The sequence below is a fragment of the Parasteatoda tepidariorum genome, chromosome 1, assembly GCF_982258835.1.
Source record: "Parasteatoda tepidariorum strain Cologne lab strain chromosome 1, Ptep-v5.0, whole genome shotgun sequence".
Classification (NCBI taxonomy): domain Eukaryota; kingdom Metazoa; phylum Arthropoda; class Arachnida; order Araneae; family Theridiidae; genus Parasteatoda; species Parasteatoda tepidariorum.
This window is the reverse complement of record NC_141755.1, coordinates 230,255-239,884: the sequence shown is the minus strand read 5'-3', so window position 1 is coordinate 239,884 and position 9,630 is coordinate 230,255.

The window sequence follows — 9,630 nt, the reverse complement described above, 5'->3', positions numbered from 1 at the left end:
GTAAACTTTTCAAATATTTAAAAATTAAATGCATTTTTCAAGAAAATTGTGGCTTATCTTTATAATGACATTATGCACCATTTTCTTATCATAGAGAGGGATGGACAACCGAGCCTGACAGTCATGAATTACTGTTACAAAGCCACAATAGTTAAACAAATGGTGTATTGTTCGCTAAAAATTGAAATCGTTATTTCATAGAAATAAATGAGGTTCAAAGAGTAGCTTTAAAAGAATGAATATGGAAGGATGATGAACCTTTCACATTCGCTTTATTTCTATATTTAGAGAAATTAGTCAATTAAAAAACATGTTTGTATCAAACATTTCTGTTACAACATTTGTGATTAAAAACAATACCAGAAAGGTCTTTTATAATTAGTTTATTTGATTTAAATCTAAAAAGTATAAGTTGGCCCAGTTGTTTTACACAGCACACGGAGAAAAAAAATTCTGCTAAAATTTCCTTAATGATATGCACATTTCTGTGAGAAAAAAAAAAAAAAAAAAAAAAAAAAAACAAATTTCTGGTAATAAAAAAAATATACGATACTTCAACCATGAATTTGGTAATTTGTTCGCTCGTATGGTAACGGTTTTCAGGTATAGTACTGTAATTTTACCAGGAAGCAATTCTTGTAAAATAATTGTACAAATTGGTAAAGACATTTCTGGTAAAAAAAAATCTGGTGTTAAAAAACAAAATATGCGATACTTATATCATAAATTTGGAAATTTTTCCTCTCGTATGGTAGCGGTTTGCACAAAATTCTGGTTTTCAAAAATTATAGTTCTTATAACTACACATTTAGTAACAAATACAAACTGAAAAGCAAATTTAACCGAACAAATGGTTTTATGCCACGTTCTAAGGTATCATGATGAAAGTACCAAATTTCACGACATTCACCAAATAGTAACTTATATTATAAAGCAATATTTTATTGTTATTTTTAACAAAATAATTAAAAAAGCACTTTGTTAAAAATTACCCGTAGAACTAGAAACACGTAAATTTTACCATATTCTGATTGTTTTCAAAATACTTTTTGCCTCAGTACAATAATATAATTTAATTTTAACGATTATCTCTGGCAAATAAAATAGTATTACTCATCTATATTTGCATGTGCGATTTTTATTATTAATTTCTATTTCTCTAATAATAAAAAATATTTGAACCTCCTTATTTCCTTATGTTTGATTTGTTCACGATGTATTCACATACACGTATTAGTTAAATTATTATTTTTTTTAATTTAAAAAAAAAAGGAAAAGCAGTTTTTTCTAGATCAATACGATGCGTATACAAAGGGATTTGGTAGGATTCTTGTAAACATATTCGCTTCATTTAAGTTAGAGTAACAATAATTAGAAACTTAAAAGATAATCTGAAGTAACTTACTGATGTCACATTTTAAAACAATATTACTAGATTATTTCGAATGAAGAAGAAATTTTGTGCTGTGTAATTATCTCTTATTCAAGCTCTCAACTAATTGATTAATCAGTGATTAATTTTCTAAGAAACTAATTAAAGACTGAAAACAAACGCCTAATAAATGTTTCAGAAATTTTTTTATTGTTATTAACAGTTTGTGTTGGATTGATTGTGTTTACTGTCTTAGAGGAGTATCTCCTAATATCTCCTCTAAGGTTTATAGTAGCATTAACCTTGAAGCCTGATAAAGAAACTCCCTTTATTTTTTTTTCTGATGGAAAAATTTTTTTCGAACTGATTAAAATACTTAGAAAAATATTTCAACATGTTATAGAACTTTTCAAAGTGAACTTGGTGTTCTGCAATTTATTTTTAGAATTCTTGTCAAGAATGAAGAAAAAAGTATACACGTATGTATGCAAGGTGAAGCAAAATCACTTCTGAAATCTAAAAAAAATCAAAGGAATCAGTGCGAAGTTGAATGGCGATTATAAAGGAATGCGCCTAAGTATTATCTGGCAATTAAATTGGTTAGGGAGTTTTTCATCGTGGTTTCCTCACAGATTTCGTTTGTGTTATTATTTATTTCTCGCTTAAGTATTAATTTGTAGGTCCTAATGGGGTAGGTTCTTTTTTTTCATTTTTAAACAATGTCTCTGTATTAAAAAAGAAAAGAAAAAGTTACTACCGCCTTCACCGTTTCTTCAGAAAATTTCCATCAAGCATGCTTCTCTCAGTCCTAATATCAAAATGTGATTATTAGTTTGTTTTGTTTTTTTCGATTTTTAAGATTTTTTTATATTTTGCGTAATTTAGATTGGTGAAAACTAATAAGAAAATCTACGAGTTTCTGCTGCTCATATGTTTAAAATTGTTAAGCGCGTCTCATTTTGCTCAGATTTTGAATAGTTTTGGAGTAACTAAACAGTTTATATTGATTTATTAATGATTTTCCTGATTTTGAGACATAAAGAAAAAAGTAGGAGTTTCAGAGTTTTTAAATTTTGGTGCTCTTTTATGTTATGAGAAATATGTATTTTTTTCGGGTTTTAATTAGAACTAAACTCAAATATCGTTATTTTATTTGAAAAAAAATTTTTTTTTTATGATTATTTCAAGTAGGGAGTGAGATGTTATTTTTTATATAAACTAACATTAAGAGTTCTTCCATTTTTCGTCAATTTCTTCAACAATTGCGTTGCTTTTCCATTCCACGCCCAAATCAAGCTTTATGTTTGACGTCATTATAATCTTTTTCTCCTTTAGATATTTTGATTTTCATTTCTAGAGAAATTATTTTTCAATTTAAATTTTTACGAATTGACAGTATGACTATTTATGCTATTTAAAAAATTTTTTCAGGTTTAACTCCTTCACTTACGCGCTCGAGTTAATTCGAGAGCGCCAAACTGTGCACATTCAAGATAATTCGAGCTGCGTTGTATTTTATGCAGCTATAATTTTTCACACACGAATATATTCGAGAATCGAAAATAACAATGATGAAAGCTAAGAAAAGAAATATTTTTATTGATATTTATCATTTACATAGGATTGTAAGCTATAACACTTATTTATTCAAGAATTTTTTTTTTTTTTAAATGGCGGGCACTTGGAACTATTGTCCATTGGCCACAGAAAGTGCTAGAACTGCTAACTCTCTTTTCGCTACCCAGTGGGCACCTGTGTCGAAGCCACGGCAGTGGAGCAGCGTCGTCCACGTCACACTACCACAACCCGTTTATAGGGCGGGTCACATTCACACACAAAGGAGAAGGGCATAGAACACAGATAGAAAGAAAGAAACATCCTTGCCTGGGATTCGAACCCAGAACCTTTCTGATGCAAGGACAGTTCCCTGCCCCCTACACAGGCCGGTCGGCCTTATTCAAGAATAAAATATAGTCTTTTTCCATGGAACAAGAGTGCAGTATATCAAAATTTTCCACCAAAAGAAAAGTTGAACTAAGAGTGGCAACAAATAGAAACCTTTGAGGAGATGGATTTTTTTACATAAAAAAAAATCTTTTTTTGACCGGTTTTTTTCAAAAAATCTGTGCGCTAAGGGGTTAATTCGATAAAATAAATATCGGGGGAAAAATTGTTTATGATTTTCAATTTTAGTACAAATTTTGGTTTTTTGATTTAAAGTTTTATTTTTAATTCTGAATTTACGTAATGTTTAATTTCATTTTCTTCGAGTTGCGTTTAATAATTTAAACATATTTAATCCAGGAAAATATAAAGAAAGAAATAGAAAAAAAAATAGTAACATAAAACGCTTTTTGAAATTGAATTTTCCTTTTTAGTAAATTACATTATGTAATTAAAGTTTTTTTTCATTTTTTAACCTATGTAGGGTAAACTAACCAGTGAAGGAACACTTAAGCTTCGCTTGTCCTTTTAAAAAATCATATTAATTTCAAAATTCGTAATTTTAGTTAAATGACGGTGTCAACATATTTGCTACTAATTGTAAATTATGTAAAAAAATTTTAGAGAACTTACATAATATTGTTTTTTAAAGTTTTGGAGGTTCAAATAACAAGTAGTAAGAAGACCAAGTGAATGAACAGCTCTTACCAGTGAATGAACACCCAGTAAAGGAACACTTAATTTTGGCTATTTTTTAATGCTCTTTAAGAATTTATAAGCCATACAAATATTTAAAAACAAGCCTATTCTTGAAATTATAACATATAAATACTTGGAAAATGTTAACTTTTTTTTGCAATCATGAATTGAAAATTAAAGTGTCAACATATTAACACATACTGTTCATTCACTGGGAAATCTATGCCCATTAAAGGAACATGCCTGTTTCCTCACTGGTTAGAAGTTGTTTTTCGTATTTTTAACATACTTTTGATGCGGAACATCACTAAAGGTACAAGAAAATTAAAGTTTATCTTTTATTTTCTTTAACTTAGAGAAAAACCCAGTAAAGGAACACTTGTTCCTTCACTGGTTTTTCATCGTTTGGTGATCCAGTGACTAAACACACTCTTATCTCAGTACTTTATTATGCTATGATGCTTTACAAAAAATAAAACGTAACTTCAATAACTGTATTTTGAACTCTCTTTTTCACAGTGAGAAAAATAAAACTATTACCGGCAATTAATTCCACTTCAAACATATAAATGCAAACACTCACCTTATAATTTTTTCAAAGAAACAAGGTGTTGCAGAGATAATAACAAATTCAAATTTTTTTCCAGAGAAGTCTATTTGACCAGGTAATCCAAAACATTGCTAGATGACTTCCTATTGTTTGGCAGTAAGCTATTGTTACTAATCAATCTAAAGAAAAACTTTCAAATTCTTATTTTTAATCAATATATATATATGAAATGTTCCTTCACTGGGTATTGTTCCTTCACTGGTTGGTTTACCCTATATTATTTAAATTTTAGAGCAGGTGAGTTGAGCAAACGGAGCATTCTCAGATGGGTGAAGCTCTAAACATAATTTAAATCATAGATCATTAATTTTTTAGTTATTTTATAAAAAAGTTCTTTTATTTTTAGAAGATAATTTATTATTTATTTCATAGCTGAAATATTTTTTATAAAGGCAGTAATTAGTTTAGTGAAAACTATGAAAATGGAATCAGGATTTTTTTTCCAGTTACACAAAGTCTAATGATAAAAAATGCGTTTACTTTGCTTTAGTTTCTAATTCTTTTGGAGTGATCAAAGTTTAGAATTGAGTTTTCTAAAAAACGATGACACTATCTTACCCTGTTCGGTACTCTAATGATCTCGTAACGGGCCGGATAGTTAAAAGGGCTACTCAAGCCATTGCGAGATTTGCCAAACAGTCTTTCTAATGTAGTTAAAATAAGCTGTAAAAAAATGAAAAGGTGTAAAAGCTAACGAAGGAGAAAAGAGAGAAAGCAAAGTTATCTGAAAGGTTGGCAAGCAGGGGTTGGTAGAGCCACTTTTCGAGTCTATTTTAATTTGTCTCGGTTTTTGCACTATATGTGGAACAAAATGCATAAATCTATATTTCATACAGGATTGTCTTTTTCCCAGCAGAATCCGAATCTGCGATTAAAAATAGGGGTTCATATTAAAGATTTCAAAGTCAGGGGGGGGGCGGAATTTGTTATCATTGCATGGCTTCTTAAAAAAATACTATACGAGTATAATATATTCACTTTTTCGATTCAAAGTATATTTCTCGATATTTGACTGCTTGCAAACTTTTTTACACCCAATAAATGAAGGGTGGTTACTGTGGAACATCCTATTAAAATTTGCTCATTAAAATTCACTTTCTCTCGCTCTCTCATAGTAAGCTTATATAAGATCGCTTCACACTAAATTAATTCTGTAAAAAGACTCCGAGTATGTTCGCTAAAATAAAGTCAGTTAACAAAATATTTGAATTTTGAATAACTTTATTGCTAAATTTTCCATGGGACTATAATGAAGCATTTTATTTGTCACTTCAAATAGAAAGAAATAGATTTCATAAATACATTCATAATGAGTATGATTCTTTTTAAAAGAAAAAGAAAAAAATATATACACAATATATATAAATATATACACAATTTCAGTTTTTAATATTTTGTTTTTAATATTTTGTTGAATTTCTCACGAAATACTTAAAGGACTATTTTGCAGTTTCAGTTCATACAATATTTCATATTTCGCTATAAAGTTTAAAGTTTTCAGGTGTATGAAAGACCGACAATAAATTATGGAAGAAAACACGTATTTTTGAACACAGTATTCCAAACACTCAAGCAATAAATTTGTAACGATTTTTTGATTGTTATTCGCAATAACTATGTAAAATTTCGTAAATCTAGCTTAAATATTTTTCAGAAATATTAACATTTCCATAAAAAAAAAATTTTTTTTTTGCCCTATGTTTTCTGTTATAACTTTAAAAATATTCACTAAAATTAAACAAAATTTTTGGATCTATACAAAAATTACAAAATTATTGATTTAAAATTTGAAAAAAAAAATATTAAAAAATGCGCAATGTATGAATGAGTATTTAAAATAGTTCTTATAAACAGCGCAAGCGCGGAAAAAAATTCAAATTATTTTTTCATAATTTAGTAGTGAATCATATTTGGCAGCTAAACGGAAAAATTTGATTTAAATATCTTAAAAACATAAAAAGTATCAAGCAATTTTCTAAGCACTTTTTTTTTTTTTTTTTTCAAAGAAAGCTAAAAATGAGCGTTTTCCACAAATTTTTCTATGCAGTTTCCCAAATTACACTACCATATAAAAACAGGACAACAATAACGAAATTAAATATGTAGAAAACCCCTTATCGTTGCTAAGAAATTGTAGTTAAAAATTAAATTAATATTGTCTCATTAATAGAGAAATAACGTATTTTAATTCAGTATTTTTAATAAAAAAATATCCATGATAAAAATTAATTATTAGGAATGTATATAAAACACAATTAAAGATACAATATTAAAACACCTTCCATTTTAGGACCGTGATTGTACGTAATAATAGCTTTTTATTATTTATAAGGGTTTAATTATTAAAAGTATTTATCAGGGAATAGAAAGTTCGCCTTCTAATGAAGAGACCCAGATTCGAATCCCAGCGGTGGCTGGTTGTGCTCCCGGCTCGCACCGACAGCAGTGCTGACGTAAAATATCCTCTGCTGTAGACGGATCATAGGTTGGAATACCCTTTCAGTCGGGCTAACTGTGAGAGGTTTCTGGGGTTTTCTTTTCCACACATTTTAAATGCAGGTGAGTTCCATCAAAAGTCCTCTACAAAAGCTAGTTTGTCCCAAAGGTTGATCAAGGAGTCCCCTTGTCTTCTGGGTTGGGTTCAAACTTACAAGGTTATGGAGTTGAACATTGATAGTGGTAAACTCAGAATCAGGTCGGCTACCCAATGCTGGTTACAAATTAAATAAAATTTCAATATAATAACAATAACGTAAGTATAATTGTAATTATGTTTTTAGTGTTACACATTTATAAGTTAGTAACAATTTACATTTGTAATCGCAATAAGTATACTTTTCTCTTTCTAAGACTCAGAGTGTTTCGTGCAAAGCAATTTGAAACTACTGATTAACAAGTTTTTAAACGAATGACAGATATGTTGATACAAATGCATTATTAAAAATGGAAAATACATTGTTAATAAATAATACTATTTTTTTCTTTTTAAGTGTGTTATATTTTTATTTAGTTTCCAAATCTGGCATAAACTCTTACAATCACCTGATATAAACTAAAACGCATCCTCTATCATATCTCGAATCATGCTTTAAAAAAATTACTCGATTTATACAAATAAGAAATTTTAAGAAAAAAATGTGTAAACTCTTGAACATAGGTTCTCAACCTTTTTAACGTTGCCGCACCCTTAAGGAGCAAAAAATATTTCAACGCCCCCCTTTATAAAAATCCTGTTATTTTGAGCATGGGGACGGAGGAATTTGTGCTGAATTATAAGAGGCAAATTTTTTAAGCAATTTTTGTACGCTTTCAATTTGTTTGGTTTTTTAAAAAAGAATAAATTAACTCGATAATTTTCTCACGGCAGGTAATCGCCGTCTATTTGTTATGATCAAAATAAATACGTTTAATGAAAAAAAATGCAACAAAGAAACCTATGCTTAAAAAGAATAATTTATTCTAAATTAGATAATTAAAATAACACCCAAAATAATTTTGTTACACTAAAAAGTAGTATGAACGAAATATTCAAGTAACTATATTTGTAGGATGAATGTACTTAATGGTTCGGAACCAATTCCTTACCGCTCAGTTCATTGCTTTTAGTGAGATGAAGATGCAAATACCCACGTTTGCACAATTTCGAGTCGATTTCTTCTTTTTGTGATAAGATCGGTAACAGCACTGAATCCACATTCGACAAGTTAGGAGGCAGGGAAGGTAATTTAAAAAAAATAGTGCGTGGAGTCCCTCCGCGCGGAAGAAGTTAAACTTCGTAACCTGCGACGTTAATTGTAGAAGAATCAGCAGTCGTAGAAGGATCACTAGTTCTATTCAACGACTCTTTTTTCTGCTCCTCTCGCTTCCGTGCTCTGTAATAACGGTAATATTGCGCATTTTCCCCTCCTGTGGACCTCTTGAACCAGTGGAAGTGCTTCTGGTTGCCTCATCGTCTCGCCATGGAAAATGTATTTGTATTAATAATGTATGTGAATGCGTCATAATGTAATTTCAAAAGAGAAAACCTAACAATCAATTGATATTCACAAGAGACGTACCTTGACATAACCTTAAATCCGTCGCATTGTCCGTGGGATTGTTTTCACTCATTTTTTACAATTGTTATCCACTAAATTTGAAAATAAAAAATACTATCCTATTAAATTGTATGTGTATCAAATCAAACTAAAAAAATATTTATAGAAAACAATACTTTTATGACTTCTATTATTTTTATGCTAGTGAGAACCGAAACAATATGGAAATGAATGAGGGAAAACTGGATCCTACCACGCGATTTCCCGGCCAATAAAAATGTAGCGTTAAACGTTTAACGCAACCTTGTTGGAAGTCGCATAAGAAGTATAACTTCAAAAAATTTTAACGATAGTCAACAGTCCAAGATAGAGACAACTGTTACCTTTAACACTAGATTGCCCATGGAAGTCATTTTGACTGCTTTTTAATTTCAATTAGAAAAACAATGATAACACAATTTCTTAGAATTTTGTGACTTTTTGTACAACATATAATTTTTTTATTGTTAATATTTACAAATAACTTGTTATATAACTGAAAATAATAACAAAAATATTAAATCTTATTTTAAACAAATTTCTTTATACATTAGTTATGCTTTCTTTATTCATTAGTTATTCTATGCAGTCATTTTGACTGCTTTTGAGCAATATAGGTATTTCAGTCTTTTTAGTGTTAAGTAAAAATTCTGTGAGACGATCACCATTTCAAAGTTTCATTAGTTAAAAGTTCGACCAATTCCTCGTAAATCTGAACCTCTGCTGTTTCAATATTTACAAAAGGGTTCATAAACCCATTGAGGGACTTCGAGGGAACAAAACATCTTTAAAATGGTCAGAAAAGTCCATGTGCAAAGAGTCAAGGTGTTGACAATATTCTTGTGTATGTGCATCATCAGAGAGAATTTTCCCTGCATGGCTGAACTCATTCCAACCAAAATTCTGCTAAAACAAAATCAGTTTTTTTA